The 18,764-nt window shown below is 38.4% G+C and overlaps 1 long non-coding RNA gene across 2 annotated transcripts; it reads right to left on the bottom strand.

Annotated features, from left to right (window-relative positions):
• Positions 1-6,706: 6,706 nt before the first annotated feature.
• On the bottom strand, positions 6,707-18,311 carry LOC120440949. Of its 2 annotated transcripts, XR_005613655.1 has the most exons (5): positions 18,090-18,311; positions 17,506-17,565; positions 17,320-17,409; positions 16,994-17,152; positions 6,707-7,221 (listed from the first exon to the last, which is right to left on the bottom strand). It is a non-coding gene; the product is annotated as an uncharacterized LOC120440949 (long non-coding RNA). The 2 variants fall into 2 exon arrangements; XR_005613654.1 differs by lacking the exon at positions 18,090-18,311 and having other exon boundaries at positions 17,506-17,622.
• Positions 18,312-18,764: the final 453 nt, after the last annotated feature.

Here is an 18,764-nt window from a genome sequence, read left to right as displayed (position 1 = left end):
TGTGTGGGGGGGGACTAACATCTATATTACATATTAGATGTTAGTCACAGAGGTCTGTGCACATTTGGAAATACTCCATTAATCCATTCTTAATTACTTGGCCTTTATGGAATACAAACGGGACGCTATGTGGTTTAGTAAGGAAGGGCAAGTATAAAGAGCTCAGTGGTCTCGGTGTAAATAACATTTTTCAGCATTTGAGATTCCCTGATCTTTCGAGGATGTGATGAATGTGTGGTGAATTGTTTTTAAGCATTTGCAACAATCAGTTAGTTAGAATCAGAAACAGAATACTTTATTAATCCCTAAGAAATTCTGTAGGGCATTATGCTGCATTATCAGGTACAAAATGAGACAAGTAATGCATTTAGTATAGATCCACTCGTCACTTTGTGATGTATACCTGTTTAACTACCTGTTAATGTAGACGTGATTGGCTAAACATGTAGATGTGGTCAAAATGACCTGCTGAAGGTCAAAGTGAGCATCAGAATGAGGAAGAATGGTGACTTAAGTGATTGTGAGCAGGGTATGTTGTTGGTGCCAGACAAGCTGCTGGTCTACAGAGTGGTGTAATGGTGTGGGATATTTTCTTAACACACTTTGGGTTCCTTGGAACCAACTGGACATTGTTTAAACACCACAGTGTACCTGAATATTGTTGCTGACCATGTTGATCCCTTTATAATCACAATGTACCCATATTCTGGTGGCTGCTTCCGGCAGGATAATGCACCAAAAATCAAATAAAGCTTAAACCATCTCCAACTCATTTCTTGAACATGACAGTGAGTTCACTCGTTTATTTAAATGACCTCTACAGTGCCAGATCTCAATCCAGTAGAGCATCTCCCCAATACAGCTAATAAATCATCAGCAACAATGTGAGGCTATAATGTCAATATGGACCAAAATCTCAAAGGATTATTTTCATTACCTTGATGAATCGATGCCATGAAGAAAACAAGGTTCAACATGGCACTAGCAAAGTGTACCCAATAGTGTTCCGTGAGTGAATATGAAATTCTGTTATTAATAGAAAGAAAGATATAATTATTCTGCAATAAAAACACATCACAGTAGACATCTAAGACATTGTTCCAAATTTTAGAGAGGTACAAAGAAGTGTAAAATTGGTAAAGAAACAATAAATAACACGATCAAAACCATCAATATCAAAATAATGAGGGTGGGTAATTTTGACTAGAGAGCAAGACTAATTACACCAACTGCCTCTAATATCAGCAACCCTATAAAACAGCAGCACCCATTGCTTCACTGACAGCAAATCGATGTGGCAGGCATTAAAAAAAAAATAAAAGTAATTTTAACTGGAAGAAAGATCCAAATGAATTCATTTAATTTTGTATTATTTTATTTTTAATGACAGTAGTTATCATTAAAGTAAAGATGCAATGGCATGCAAAGAAAAAGAAAAAGATTAGTAAAATATACAATAAATTAAGGTCACCATATTTCAGCACAATAATCAAATAAAACCTTTTCAAATTTAGTAGACTAAAGTTAGTGAATAGAGTTGCAAAGGCAGTCAATACACACTTACACCAAAAATAAGTGAGATGTTGTAAATCTCAGGGCCTTTAAAAGTAACAGTGAAAGAATCTTCCCAGGCAACAGACCCTTGTCCAGTAGGAAAAATGCAACTAAGAGCAAAGTCAATGGTATGAATATTTTAAAAGAAGATTAAAGTAAATTAAAGCAACTAACTTTAACACAAAAATACTTAACTGAGGTAAAACAATAGTAGCTGGAAAAGATGTAGATTCAATTACTGCTACCGTGTAAATATGACTCCTTATTTCTGCCCACTGCATTATTTGGATAGACTTGCTATTGCTGTTTAGTAACAGAACTTAGTACATCTTATTACTTATTTCACAATGATTTGAATGCTAACTTATTTTTTTGTTATTTCTGCTCCTGTTGTGATAGATTGAAAATGCATAGGTTTACAAGTAACATTATATGGTACTGCAAAATAATAGAAATGTTGTATCAACACAGTTATCATCTACTGTAAATAAAAAAAACTTCTCGATTTTAAAATTGACATATCATGCTACTGCCTTCTCTTGCAAATGTGCAAATCACACAAAAGAAAACTCTAACCTCCCAGCTCTAGATTGATGCTGCAGATTTGAGTGACCATGAAAATACAGCACTCATTGTAAGCAAGCTGCAGTGAAACACATTGCTTTCGGGGTTTTAGGAATGATCGATTTCTTGTGCTGACCGCTAATCATTTGGTCATTTCTAAATAAATTATGTGTCCGCTCCTCTAATATGTATGGAATATGAAAGTGAGTTCAATTTTGTGCAGCTTTAAAAGAGAAAGACCAGAAAATCTGCCACACTTTCAAACTATGTTACCAAACGACTGATTTCTAATATGTCTGTACTTAGGACTGTATTACATGCTTGAATTAGTGTAGTTTTTATTATTACTGCTATTCCTTGAAAACTGAAAAAATGACAATTCAGAAAATAACAGGGGAGCAATGAAAGAGAGCAGAAGGCACTAAAAGTAAAGTGTAAAAGCAGCTTAAAAAATTATTACAGAGTGCAACAAAAACAAAGGAACAGAATCAATCAAATCAATGCACCAATTCTCTAAAGCACAGTTGCACACATTCTCAATTATCTTTAAGTCTTGAAGAAGTTGCCACAGTTGTTCTGTGGATTAAGGCCGTCTCAGTTGCTTATGTGACATGTAATGTAATCCCAGACTGTCTCCATGATGTTTAGGGCCCTGTTGGGGACATGCTATCTGTTGCAGGATCTCTTGATCCTCCGGTCAATGACTGTGGCTATGTATCTTTAGGGCCTCTGGCAGAATCAATTTGACATCTATCAGATGCTTGGTTGCATTCATGTCCACTTTCATGGATTTGAGTTTCTAAAAAAAAAGTTTCACATGCACGTTTTAGCATACTCTCATGACTTTAACATTTGCTGGTGAGTGATGTTGCTTGTTTACTGTTGAGAGTTAATGCATTCTCTAAAAGGCCAAGTAAAGCAAACTCTTCGCCCTATTAAGGTGCATGTTCTTACAGAGCCTTTATAACCATATATCCATGCAAATTTATGGATTTATTTAAATACAACTTGGTGGAATTATAAAAGCATTTAATAGTTAATACTGCTGGAAAATATATCTAAATAGGGTAACTATTAACAACAGGGAAGATACCTCAGTAATTGGCTGTAAGAATGACTAAGGGGCAACAACCTGGAGAAACGCTGAATGATCTAAGTTTCGTCTTTAATCTTGTTGGATAGTTCTCTGAGAAGATTAAACTGTCATATTATGAAGATTTGCATTTGTGGAGAATAATGTAAGTCTCCTAATTCCCCACAGTGAAATCCATAACCTATTGCGTCAAGGAATTGTATAACAGCATGAATGAAAAATGCAAATCTTGCCACATTTAGACACTTTGTTTATTTCTTGTTATGGTTGGCACAGCATGTCAAAAATCACTTGGAGACAAAAAACAACAACAACAAAAAAAACATTGACAGCCTGGCATTAAAAAAAGGGTTCTGTTGAATTTATTCTGGCAGAAAAAAAGCATTTTGTGATTAAGCTGGGATAGTTTTGACTGATATAGTGACTATAGCCAACTGCTGCGAGGTGTCTAGTCTGGTGTCAGATATAAGACAGCACTGTTAGAAATGACTCTTTGGCTCTTCTTATCACCTGCTTCATGGACTGTCATTCAGTGAGAAGAGACACGCCACGTCTCATTTACTCTTCATGTCAAAAATTGTGCAATCAATCCGGTTAATCACCTTCATGGGTGACAGGTTGGACAAGGCATGAGGCACCAAGAACAAATGTCTTGGTGGTGAAGCTGTCACTGTTATTTAGAGGCAAAACAAGTAAAGTTGGTCTGTGCTGCAGTGGCAAGTGGATTTATTGGGCTTAGTGAGAAGCCTAATGGGACCCCTGGGCTCTTACCATTATTTCACACAGAGCAAACCCTTCCAGGTGGGATTAACCAAAGTATGAAATTAATTTTTCTAATATTTATAGTGCTCTAAAATGAGACCCTGATAGTCTGGATTTTTTTGTGTGTGAAAATGATGAAAATGAGATATTTTGAGTTTGGCACCTTCAGGGCTGTTTACCTGCTTTGTTCACATTATCTGACAGATTAATGCTGTGATTAAGTCTTACCTAAGATAGAGTTTAGCTTTTATTAGACACCAAAGGTCTGACATCAAGGTGTTTTTGAGTTGCCTTTAAGTGATTCAGGTTGTGCATAAACACACGGGTTTAAGCAAGTGTGCTGATACAAACCCACAGAAAATGATATCAAAAAAGAACATTATGAGATTGCAGAGAAGATCCATCAAAGGTCTGCATGTGCTGAATTTGATTAGAATGATTATGACTTCAAGTTGTATATCATAAATTGATGGATGTTTCTTTTAGTCACTCAAAGCACTTTCTAGTGCAATGATCATGCACCCAATCACAACTCTTTTATCTATACTTAATCCCTTTTTACGTAACATTCATATGCACATTCACTCCAAAGGATGGATCTGGGGCAACTCAGGATTTGGTATCTTGCTCAAGGAAACATTGATACATTGACTAGAGGAGTTGGGGATCGATCCACTTTAGTAACAGCCGCCACAATGAGATACAGGCTCTTTATGTTCCCCCAAAAGTCCACGAGAAGTAGGGATGGGTATTGATAAGATTTTCACGATTCCGATTCCATTTTCGATTCTGTATAACGATTCGATCCTTTATCGATTCTCTTATCGATTCTTATTTTTTTAAAAAGGAGAACACTAAGGTCGATTAGCTTAGAACTTTGTTTTATATCTTCTCTTTGAACAAGATAGAAATTTAGGAGTAACATGGCCTTACGAACCCAACAGTGAGATCTTAAGAGATCCACAGCCTACAGCTCTTCAATGGGGTGTCACAGGGTCCCCAGGAAAAAAAAAATTGTAAATGTAAAATAATAAAATAAATATTCTGCTGTAGCATTAACAAAGTATAACATAAATTATTTTGTAGCAATTACACATTACTATATCCAGTAATGTCCCTGCCTACAATTAAACACATTCACTTAGCGAAAATCGGGGGCATCTGCTGTGGCAAATGGGTGCAAGCCTTTGACCACAAACTTAGTCACAGCTCGGTGACATTCGTCTATCCTGGCCTGAAAGGAGACGCTAACGGTAGACTGCAGCGAGAACTGCCAGCCAGACTCTGTCTCTCTCATCATGGTCACCTAAATGCAATGCACAGTAATAGCAGGTTTTGTAATAAGGCAGACCGCGCTAACATAATATGCACTGTTAGTTGATTATTTACCTGCCGTATTAACAGGAGAGGACGTGCAAACGTTACCGCTGCTGCTGGGTTGAGATTCACGAGTCCAGAGCGGAATTAAAAACACGACATTCATTTAAGGTCATCGCGTGTTTTGTGAGCAAATGCTTTTGCATATTCGTAGTGTTTCCTCCTTTAAATGAAATATCTACTTTGCAAGTATTGCAAGTTGCCCTTTTGTCATCCGTTCTCGTAAAGTATAACCAAACTTTTGAGCGTTTGAGCCGCTTAGGCGCCCTGCCAGGTAAATGACGCTCCGCAACGTGGTGACGTCTTTCGGGGCGACTGGAATCGATAAGGGAATCGTTTGCAAAAATGGCAAACAATTCCAAGGAATTGAAACAGTGGGAACCGGTTCTCAACAAGAACCGGGGCCGTTTCTCAATATGCGTACTTGTGCGTACTTGCGTTCTCGTGTACTCGTGATACGTCATCAGTCGGAGACCAAGTACTGTTCCAATTCGAAGTACGCATCAAACCGAGAAAAAGCGAGCGAAAAAGTCCCGGATGTGTTCTCGCTCCGCCCGTTTTATCGAGCATGCATCGGTGGTGACTTGTGTGGACTTGGTACAGCTAAATATCCCAGAATGCATTTCGTCCAAAACTCAGACAAAGGCCGTTTCTCAATTCTCAAGTACGTGAGTACGTACTCGTGTTCTCGGCGAGTCCGTACTCCCGTGCGTTCTCGGCCAGTACGTACTCGCCGAGAACGCGAGTACGTACTCACGTACTTGAGAATTGAGAAACGGCACGGGTTTCGATACCCATCCCTAACGGGAAGTAACAGAGAGTGTCTACGTTGTAGGACTTTGCTCTCTAGCTTAAAATTTACAGATCTCATCAACATGATCCACGAGTAGATTGGCCTCTTGCTAATACACAGTAGACAACATGACATGAACTCTGAAGTTTTATTTACACTGTAAAAAAAAAACTGTCAAATGTACGGTAAAATACCGGCAGCTGTGGTAGCCAGGAATATACCGTCAAAAAAATGTGGGATCTGTAAAAGACAATATGGTATACTGGTTTTGTAACCCTAAATTTTAAGGTAGACAACGTATTATTTTACCAAAATCATGATAGAAAAAAACAAATATATTTGTCAATTATACAGCAATTTAATGTAAAAAATGCAACTTTCCATAGCTTTTTACGGATATTTGCAGTAAAAAAAAAGTTATAATATAATAATATTTACAGTAATTTGTTGTTAATTTAACAGTAATAGGATAGACCCTATTATTGTAAATAACTGTAAAAATAACAGAAATATGTTAAACCTTATTAAAAACTTTGACAGTAAAAACACAGTGAAATTGTATAACAAATTACAGCATTTTATTTTGACCAGATACATTTTACGGTAAATTCCTGGCAACCACAGCTGCCGGTATTTTACCGCTAAAAATACAGTACAGTATGAGGAACATAAATGGTTTACCGTACATTTTACATTTGCAACTGCTAAATATAGAAAAATCTAAAGATGCTCATATATAACCAAGGTAGTGAATATTACTGATAAACAATGAGAAAATTTGACATACCATTTGAAAACAGACTAAACATATCATTTTCTCTATTCCTACAAAACAGCATAGATCTTGAGAATACAGCATGTGTCCATATATATGGCTGGTAATCCATGGAGGAATGAATAAACATAAAACAAAATATTACCTGCCCCTGACCTATCAACAGTAATGAGTCACTGGGTCCTGCCTTGGTGAAGGAAAGGACTCAGTGGAGTTTCTAATGCGCATGGTGTCGAAGATACAAGCTCTGCAGGAGTACTTCAATGTCCATCAGGAGTTCACTTTGGACTGGCAGGATCCCCTCTGCAGCAAAAAATGGACAAAGTTTGATCAGTGCTTGAGCAAAATGCACAGAAATGAACAAAACGTGCTGCCAAAAACAGATCTAATGATAAATGATTTCTTAAGTGTAAAATATACAGTTCTTAAAGGATAGCTATTGTCAAAATGCAACCTGGGCTGTTTTTTTGTTTTTTTTTAACTGTAAACGAGACAAACATATATCTAAAAGCATAATTACGACAAACGAGCCGTTTTTGAGATTGACCGTGATTTTGTTTTGTGGTCAATAGCCAGTGAATGGGAATACTAGGGGGGCGGGGCATAAATTTGAGCGCATCAAAATCGATACAGTAAAAAAAAACAAAAAACAAAAAAAAAAAACAGCCCAGGTTGCGTTTTGGCAATAGTTATCCCTTAAATCTACTTATGTAAAAGTGATACATACAGGGAGTGCAGAATTATTAGGCAAATGAGTATTTTGTCCACATCATCCTCTTCATGCATGTTGTCTTACTCCAAGCTGTATAGGCTCGAAAGCCTACTACCAATTAAGCATATTAGGTGATGTGCATCTCTGTAATGAGAAGGGGTGTGGTCTAATGACATCAACACCCTATATCAGGTGTGCATAATTATTAGGCAACTTCCTTTCCTTTGGCAAAATGGGTCAAAAGAAGGACTTGACAGGCTCAGAAAAGTCAAAAATAGTGAGATATCTTGCAGAGGGATGCAGCAGTCTTAAAATTGCAAAGCTTCTGAAGCGTGACCATCGAACAATCAAGCGTTTCATTCAAAATAGTCAACAGGGTCGCAAGAAGCGTGTGGAAAAACCAAGGCGCAAAATAACTGCCCATGAACTGAGAAAAGTCAAGCGTGCAGCTGCCAAGATGCCACTTGCCACCAGTCTGGCCATATTTCAGAGCTGCAACATCACTGGAGTGCCCGAAAGCACAAGGTGTGCAATACTCAGAGACATGGCCAAGGTAAGAAAGGCTGAAAGACGACCACCACTGAACAAGACACACAAGCTGAAACGTCAAGACTGGGCCAAGAAATATCTCAAAACTGATTTTTCTAAGGTTTTATGGTCTGATGAAACGAGAGTGAGTCTTGATGGGCCCGTGGCTGGATTGGTAAAGGGCAGAGAGCTCCAGTCCCACTCAGACGCCAGCAAGGTGGAGGTTGTTAGGGTTCAATATTGAGAGAAGAATCCATAAAAACCACAGATCCAGGCGTGTGCAATTTAGACGGCATTTTAATGAACACATGTGTGAGTTCAACAACCCAATCAGTGTTGAACTGAACTTACAATCATGAGACAAGGTTTTATATGGGTACAATAACAAAGCCCCCCTCTTTTACAAAAATAGACAATAGTACAGCTTACGTCAATCCAAACCACAAAATGTTCCATGACCTTTAACATTGCTCTAAAAACATTGTCTTCGGTCGGTAAGCTTCCCTCTTCGCTGTCGCTTGTCGGGTGCACTTCCTCTAAGTACTTCGCACACTTCTGCATTTCTGCCCTACCAAAATAGATCTGTTATGGTGTGTGTGTGAGTGCGTACACGTGCAAGGGCGCTGCATGCATGTTGTGTACTGCGTACGTGTCATGACCTCTCACTATTTGTCTGTCTGTACGTGCAGAGTTTGCATCTGCTTTTCTGAACCTTAGTTGACCTTAAACTGAACTTTCCCCTATCAGTGATCCCTATAGGTGTACTCTACTGAATTAATGTTTTGATCAAAAGCCTCTACTAAAAGCTTAAATCAAAGATAAATGCATACTAACTCTTTGGCTCTTTCTGCTTTCGGTTTCACTTCTGCAAAACATGCTCTGCAGACGCGTTTCGTTTCCTGTCTCATTTTAGCACAGAGAGTATTTTCCTGTCTCTGCCCTCTACACAGAGATCATAAAAGCATTAATAACATTTAAATTATAGATTCAACAGAACCATTTAAAATGGTTCTTCTTTGGACCTGTAATAAAGGCTATAACCATATATTTGAACATCTGAATGCATCTAAATGCAACCTCACTATTAATACTGAAATGTTAATGATGATTATAAAAATAGCAGCAACTAATAGCAGGACAATATTTCTATTCCTGACACTCCCTCTCTTGACCTCTTGACCACAAGAGGTCACCATACTGTGTGTTGGGTCACTCCTTGGCCCATTCAGCTGCTCCCCTGTCCATCCCAGACATCATGGACATTAGGATCACTGTTCTTAGCTCTGACCCTCTCTTGGCATCCTGTGACTTAACAAATCAGACAACCTCATGTCATCTAGGTGGTCTTAGTTATAAAATGCCCGCTCCCACTTGAGAACACTTCATGCTTAAGTGGTCTCCGCTCCTCTTCTGGGTCCCTCTCTTCTGGGCCTCCTGCAAAGGATAGAAAACACTTTCTCCCTACTATGCTCTAAGTTACTCTGTTCCTCGATTGTTCTCAAAACATGAACCTAATTTCATATTTGGTTTTTGACTTTTATTTTCAAATCTTAATCAACCGTACTCAGCATTTGTAAAACTCTTCAAGCACTGCCTTCAAGAGAATCGAAGGAAGCACGTCTCTGCATATGCTTCCTCTTTGCTCCTTATCTGATCATCAACATCCTGTGCACAAAACTGCCACTGCTGCAAGGGCCTCTCATCTAAAGTCACCTTTCACAAGCAAAATCATCATAAAATCATTATAAGGGCTTATTCTACTAAAAGGATCAAAGAAAAACAACCATTTTAATCAACTAAGTTTAAGCATATAATCAATTACTCCTAAATAACTTTCATCATAGCTAAAAGCTCCCTAGGAACAACTTCTGTGTGTTGACACTAACTTCATTTTAACACTCACAGTTCCTGTGTTATAACCTGTTGTAATATATCATTTTATTTCATTTTACTACTCTTACTGTAATGGTACATTCTAATTATATTTTATCAGTCATTATATTTTATCAGTTTTAACCAAAATACATAAGCTTTTCCCCCCTTGGACCTGGTTTAAAGCAAAAACTTGATCCCTTCAACAAGTATTTGTTATCCTGTAACTGCATTTTATATAAGAGGACTAATTTAGAACTGCATGTGTTATCTCCATATTTTACATGTCACCCAATTTAGTTACAAACGAAACTCCTATTCAGTTAAATGCTAAATGGATTTCAGGCCTTTTGCCTGGAATCAATACTGTCAGGTCTTAATGAACTCTATATGTCTGTAAGCGTGTGCAATCCTTCAATAACTCAGGTCATTCTCACAGTAGATTGGCTAATCATAACGTTAACCAAAAGTTTATGACCCTCAAGAGACGACTCTCTGAGCCACAACTCCGTCAAAGGCACAAAAATGCAATGTGTATGAAAAATCATTTCTACATATATAATCTCCAATATTATTCATTTGAGTCAGCGAGACTTTTAACATCCTCATAAAAAGCTCTCCTCTACCCTAAAGCCTACCTTATAACAACATTCTAACATTATGTCACTGTTACAACTTATCCTAAAAATCAAAAAGAAATCCCACATTTTCTACTCATAAAATGTTCACTATTTTCCCCAAAGCATATCCTTTATTCCCACAGTTTCCCCTTTAAATTTGGTGTACAACTTCTTTTTAACCCCAGCAATTTATCTTCTAAACAGAATTCAGTTCATTTTACTCCTTTCTTTAGAATTAACAATCTCTGCCTCAGTTTTACCATATCTAAATTATCAAACAACCCCAATCGTTATAAAATCCTAGTAAAACCCCTTTCAAATTAAACAAATTAAATCTTAAATCCCTCTCTTTTTTTTGACACATCTCATGTGGCAAAAAACTCAACATGCTTCACCCAAGCTTAACAAATCAAAAGGAAAAAAGGTTAGTCATTTCATTTCTCAGAACAGCTCAGGCATCCTCCTCTCCGGTATTTTGCTCCAGCCCTGAAAACCTGTGTTTAAGGAACAAAATCAATTTTATCATCATGTCAAATCTTCTCCAACTCGTTGCTCCATCGAACTCTGGATCCTTGGAACTTCCTGGAAACAAAACCTTTACTCAACTCTCCCCCTATATGATCCAATCTGTGTCATGACACAAAATAAACTTAAACAGAACAGTTATTAATCATGTGTTACCTCAGTTAATGGTAACTTGAATCTCATCAACCAATGTTTCCCTTTTAGCCTTTTGCATTCTCCCAACAATATAATGTAATCCCATAATCTAACCCCAGTAAAAAGAAATTTTCTCCAAACATACATCAGCAACCCAAAATCAGCATCCCCAGATTTAAGTCTCCCACTTGTCCTGTTTGTCAACCTTTTATTTATTTCCCCCCTTGGTCCAACCACTCACATTCACTCACATGCATTCCCACATGATATTTTTGCTGATCTGCAGCCTCCTGCGCACGTCATCAGATGCTCCACATCAGCAAAATGAGCTCAATCATTTGCATTTGTTTCGTTTCGTTTTCCTTTTTAGGAAAATAGTTCTCTATACTTTTGACTGGATTGAATCGATACAACCCATTTTTAGACAGAGACTCGCCGCCAATCAGTCTCTGATTGTAATCAATTATAATTCCGTAATGCCCACCTGATTTTCGTACTTGGTAATTTTGTCAGCGCCGTCCATTCACTCTCTTCCAGGCCTGCTTAGAACAAAATGAAAAAGAGAGCTGATTATTAGCTCATCAAAGTACAAAACAAAATCACCTGACAGGTTTTTTCCTGAGTGCACTACTACAAAAATTTTGGGGCCCCTCTCAGACATATCCATGTCTTAATTAAACACCCTCTCTGGAAATAAAACAACGGCCTCAAAAATCTGAAACAATCTTAAATTTCACCCGTTCAACACACGAAAACCTCGTCAAAAGATCAAAGACCGTTTTCATTCAGCACAAGATAAAAACCAATTTCAACCACATATCATCCTTAAATTATAAATTTCCTGTCCAAATCTGCCCTCTGAACAGACCTGACCACCGTAATCAAATATCCTGATACTTTACCATTATATATTTCTCCCCATACTCTTCATCAGCCCCGATCTCTCTTGAACTGAAAGCCTCCGACACACACGCACACAGGAAGTGTCTTTGTCACTCACTCACTCCAGCTAATTTGCATAAACCCACAGCTCAACAGCCAACTTAACAAGAGGAATACATGTTTAAACCTTATCACATTATTGAATTATTTTCATTTTCTTTCTATACTAATCACTTACTTTGATCAATCAGTGCAAGAGCACTCCTAAGTAATCACTCCTCTTTTGTTTTTGTTTTTTTCCATAACTCACTCCCTTGTCATACAGCTTCGTTTGAGTTATTCCACAACTCTATTTTATCCAAGTGTGTTTTAAGTGTATTTTCTCCAACATTCACACCATTTTAACCCTCATGAAATTACCAGGCTGATTTAATTACATATGTTTGTGTTCTTAGCCAAGTTTTAATCACTATCCATACATTACTCTTCATGAGCTTATCTCTGTAAGGTTAGTGCATTTTCCGTTTGTATGTGTGATTTCTATAAATGTTTCTTTATGATCTTTGTGATCTTGTAAATGTTTCTTTTGCAGTGTTTCAAACTCCTTTGACAGGGTGTATTTTTTCTCTCTGGTTCATCACTGGTCATTGTTAATGACATTTCCTTCTGCCTGTGCCCAGTGGCCTTACCTGTTAAATCCCGTCTCCTCCAGTGACTCCAAGGTCACTCCGGGACTTAGGTTCGAGCAATCGTGACTGCGCCTTGCCTTAGGTTGTCCCAGGGTTTCGAGGTGGGATCTTACCCGTCATGGGCTGTCCAGCCTTCCATGCCCGCCTACTACAGGAGCCAACTGGGCAAGGGTGTTATCAGATCTAGGGGACACACTGGTTCTGGAAATTAAAGGAGTGTAAACTGCTTTCTTTATTAAACTTTCCAACAATAATTTCACATGTAACAGTTTGTGTACGTGCATTTTCAATTCATTAATGTAATTGTTAGTTCCTGTATTTATTTCTCTCAGTCTGTCTCTTTTCTAAAACCTGTAATTAATATAATTTTATTACTTTATTACTTTTTTTCTTAAAACATGCATTCGCTTCATCTTCTTAGAATTTAACTCTGTCTATTTCTCTGGGAGCTCCCCTGACATCATCAGTCACACACACACCTTCCTCTCTCACACACACTTTTAAATAGAGCTCTTCCAAACATCAGGACAACTAACACTTCTCCACGCACAGGACCATTCTTTAGGTCAGTTTTATAGCATCAGTCACCCAATAATCTCTTAACTGGGCTTCCCAAGTGTATATACTTATGTGTTTTCAATCAGAAAAATAAACTCAACCTGTCAAACTTTAAAACATCCTACTTTTCATCACAAAAGAAATATATTTCATACCCCTTTCTTTCATACACACTTTTAAAGGTTCTAACCTCTTTCAGACGCCATGACTCGTCTCACACACACTGCCTTCTCTCTCTCAAACTTCCATTTTCCACTCACTCAGACAAATCATGCAGAGTCACTCAAATCAAATACTGACAGCATTCACACAGTTAAAATCACACAAAATACGCTTTCATACGAGTATTTTGGACATGCCTTCCATGATCAGAAAGAGCAAGTCAAAAGAAAAGAAAAAGAAAACTGAAACCTCTCATCATCCTCACGGCTTCTCCCCACACACACATAACTGAAAATAAAACACACCAACATTTATGGCTCACGAAATGTACATCTATCAAAATTCAGTCATTTACTATACATCCACACTAATATATTCACACTGTATTTACACTCTCATAATAAGCTCTTATATACAGGCATTTAGCAAAAAGCTCTCAGTCCTCTCGAAAACTGAAACCACCTCTCTCTCTGCGTCACTGCTGCTCATTTGCATTTACACACACAATCAGTGCACATCCGGCTGTGCATGACTGACATAGAGACTGATCCTACTCATAGATCTCATATTTTATATTACAGACGTCTTAAATTACAACTGCACAGATTTTTTTAGGCCTTGTCGCTCCTACAAATTTCGAAAATTTACCATAACCGACTCGAACGGGCAAACCTCAGGTTTTTTGCAATCAATTCACCAGACCAGACTCGAACTGCTCTGTCCAGATTTCTAGCCCTAACTTAATTTACCGGTAGCCAAAAGCGCAAGAATAGGGACTTGAACCCCTAGCAATTTCGGAGTTTCCCAACCTCTCCCCGTTGTCGACGGTACTATCCCTACTGTCCTAGTAGGCCTAAGGTCAGCGTCCTGCCTTAGTGCAAGCGTTACCAAGGAGAAAATGCGCTTCTTAACAGACGCCGCTGTCGTTTCTAGAAAAATTTAGAGTAATTTGAACCAACAATCTACATCCAAACCAGGATTAAGATTGAGGCAGGTCTACCTTTGTGGACATAGGGGACTTGAACCCACGAGATGACCATCACAAGATAGACCCAATGTCCAGCGGGACTTGAACCCCAGAAATGACCAATTTCCCTACTTTCTACATTTCTTTGGGACTTGAACCCATTACTTTTACTTATCACTTATCCTTACTTCATCCAGCATGCTCATGAAATTCCCATCAAACTCAAAACAGACCTTCACCAGTAATTACAGTGACCAGGCTTTTAATTTGACATGCCCAATGTGACACCTTTTGGAAATATATTTCAACAGGCAGTGTCTTACCTTTAATGCCCCGGGGAATGCCTGCTCACTTTCACCACTGATTACCGTCTGCCCGTCCAATTGCCACGGACCCCGGATCTCACCAAAACCCCAACATTCCTCTCTCTCACACGGAACGAGCCCCAAATGTTAGGGTTCAATATTGAGAGAAGAATCCATAAAAACCACAGATCCAGGCGTGTGCAATTTAGACGGCATTTTAATGAACACATGTGTGAGTTCAACAACCCAATCAGTGTTGAACTGAACTTACAATCATGAGACAAGGTTTTATATGGGTACAATAACAAAGCCCCCTCTTTTACAAAAATAGACAATAGTACAGCTTACGTCAATCCAAACCACAAAATGTTCCATGACCTTTAACATTGCTCTAAAAAACATTGTCTTCGGGTCGGTGCTTCCCCTCTTCGCTGTCGCTTGTCGGGTGCACTTCCTCTAAGTACTTCGGCACACTTCTGCATTTCTGCCCTACCAAAATAGATCTGTTATGGTGTGTGTGTGAGTGCGTACACGTGCAAGGGCGCGTGCATGTTGTGTACTGCGTACGTGTCATGACCTCTCACTATTTGTCTGTCTGTACGTGCAGAGTTTGCATCTGCTTTTCTGAACCTTAGTTGACCTTAAACTGAACTTTCCCCTATCAGTGATCCCTATAGGTGTACTCTACTGAATTAATGTTTTGATCAAAAGCCTCTACTAAAAGCTTAAATCAAAGATAAATGCATACTAACTCTTTGGCTCTTTCTGCTTTCGGTTTCACTTCTGCAAAACATGCTCTGCAGACGCGTTTCGTTTCCTGTCTCATTTTAGCACAGAGAGTATTTTCCTGTCTCTGCCCTCTACACAGAGATCATAAAAGCATTAATAACATTTAAATTATAGATTCAACAGAACCATTTAAAATGGTTCTTCTTTGGACCTGTAATAAAGGCTATAACCATATATTTGAACATCTGAATGCATCTAAATGCAACCTCACTATTAATACTGAAATGTTAATGATGATTATAAAAATAGCAGCAACTAATAGCAGGACAATATTTCTATTCCTGACAAGGTGGAGTACTGGTTTGGGCTGGTATCATCAAAGATGAGCTTGTGGGGCCTTTTCGGGTTGAGGATGGAGTCAAGCTCAACTCCCAGTCCTACTGCCAGTTTCTGGAAGACACCTTCTTCAAGCAGTGGTACAGGAAGAAGTCTGCATCCTTCAAGAAAAACATGATTTTCATGCAGGACAATGCTCCATCACACGCGTCCAAGTACTCCACAGCGTGGCTGGCAAGAAAGGGTATAAAGAAGAAAAAAACTAATGACATGGCCTCCTTGTTCACCTGATCTGAACCCCATTGAGAACCTGTGGTCCATCATCAAATGTGAGATTTACAAGGAGGGAAAACAGTACACCTCTCTGAACAGTGTCTGGGAGGCTGTGGTTGCTGCTGCACGCAATGTTGATGGTGAACAGATCAAAACACTGACAGAATCCATGGATGGCAGGCTTTTGAGTGTCCTTGCAAAGAAAGGTGGCTATATTGGTCGCTGATTTGTTTTTGAATGTCAGAAATGTATATTTGTGAATGTGGAGATGTTATATTGGTTTCACTGGTAAAAATAAATAATTGAAATGGGTATATATTTGGTTTTTGTTAAGTTGCCTAATAATTATGCACAGTAATAATCACGTGGACACACAGATATCCCCCTAAAATAGCTAAAACTAAAAACAAACTAAAAACTACTTCCAAAAACATTCAGCTTTGATATTAATGAGTTTTTTGGGTTCATTGAGAACATGGTTGTTGTTCAATAATAAAATTATTTCTCAAAAATACAACTTGCCTAATAATTCTGCACTCCCTGTAGACAACACAGCCCTAATCACAATCATAATTTGTTGGAAAACGTATTTAAGTTTCCTATTGATTTATCATAGAACTTGAAGTTAATGGCTGAATGCATGGTGATGAGACCTATCATTCAATCTACATTTTATAGCGTATGAAACTGCTCACCTGGACATGAACCTGAGCTCGGCTGATTAAGATTAGTGTCTCCTGTCCATCTTTCTTTAGCAAAACTTGAATAATACCACTGCTTACCTCTTATTGAATCTTTGGGTGCAGACTTAATTGAAGAGCCTCGTATAAACAGGCAGGGTGTGATGTTTAGGGAAACCAAAGAATACAGGCGCCATCATTTCTGCCAGAAGACTCATGGGGTGCAACGAAGCTTTTCATTGTGGACTGGCTAGATACTTTCTGCATTCAGAAAGAAAACAAGAAGGGCATACACCATAAACAATAATAACTGTATATAAATAATGAGACAAGAAATTAAAGTAACAAAATAAGTGCAAATCAAGTTTCCCTGTGTTGCAGTGTAGCTGAATGTTTTTCAACAATTTGATTTACGGTAAAACACATACCAAATATTTCCAGCCAAGGTTTGTTTCAATCTTCAGCATGTTTTTCCTGCCATTGTCTTGAAACTGTTTCATCTGTCCTCTCATTTGATGCTGTTTACAAAAACAAAACAGCAATATTGTAAAGGGAAAAAGGGAAATGAATTTAATGGAAAAAAAAGAAAAAAAGATTATGACCTGAAATCTCACCATTTCCTGAGAGTCACAGGTCCTTTGAGTATCCTTATGGTTTCTGCTCAAATTCAGTGTCTGAAAAGGGCAGGAACAAAACAAACCTTTTTAATCATAAAGAGAGAGTTCTGACACTGACGTTCACACATCGCCATTGCACATGTAAACGAAAAAACCACCGCCACACCAGTGACATGGGTGGGGGCAGAGTGTCTTCGGTAAAAATGAGCCTTAAACACGCCATACCTGGTGTATGTCTGCTTGCAGCCTGCTTCAATACACCGAAAGAAACAACGTGGCTCATTCCGATGCAGTTTACAATGAAGCACGTAGCCCCTTGATGACTGAACTACCTTACCACAGAAATTACAGGTTAACATAACTCCATGTACTTTGGTAATTCCTCCCTAGCGAATTAAGCACGCCAAACACAGAAACTAATCCAGAGCAATGCTTCCCTGGCGACAGTAATGCTAACTCAACTCACAAATGCTAACTAAATTCACAACCTCACTCATAAAAAACGAACTGCTAAAATTATCTATAAACGCTGGGCTGGTGGATTTTTATAACAGAGATAACTTGAAGTTGCATGTACTCACCTCACCTCGAACTAATTGTATGCTGCCAGGATGTCTACAAATTCCGAAGATGCTGTGGTCCAAGCAGCAATAAATGGCGCTAATATACGAGTTCAAAACTGTGTCCGTTAGCGAAGCCAACTTGAGTCTCCTGCATGAAAAAAAGAGCGGTTGGCACACAGCTCAGCAGCGCGCCGCGCTATTGGTCATTTTCAGGTGACGTCATCCCGCAATATAATGTCGCTCTTTGTTTCTTTAGGAGGAGGTTCGAATTTGATCAGAAGTCACGTCTGCAGACCGCTGCAGCCACACGTCTTGCCTTGCTTCCCCTTTTTTGGTGAAATGGTTCGCTCATACTGCACAATGTTGCAACCAGAATTTTTTTTTCTCTGCAATTCGAACGTAAAACGTCTGTACACAGTTTACCAGCAGTTTAGCTACCAATCAACAGCGATCACACAAACTCAAAATTTAAGGCGGACCCACTTAAGGTGGTCTGATAATATGGCGTGAAACACAACAACATAAAGTTGTTTTAAAAATAATAATTAAAAAAGATTATTGAAATCAATTTTATTCACAACCATGAACTTTATTTTTAACATCTTCTTTTGCTGTTGATTTTTTTTTATCAGAAGGTTAACAATGATATACTGCAGGCCTAACTTTTAATCTGTATATCAGTATCTGAATTTT

Source organism: Oreochromis aureus, linkage group 7 (assembly GCF_013358895.1).
Source record: "Oreochromis aureus strain Israel breed Guangdong linkage group 7, ZZ_aureus, whole genome shotgun sequence".
NCBI classification, from domain to species: Eukaryota; Metazoa; Chordata; class Actinopteri; order Cichliformes; family Cichlidae; genus Oreochromis; species Oreochromis aureus.
The sequence above is the reverse complement of the archived record's forward strand: the minus strand, read 5'-3'. Positions and strand labels throughout refer to the sequence as shown.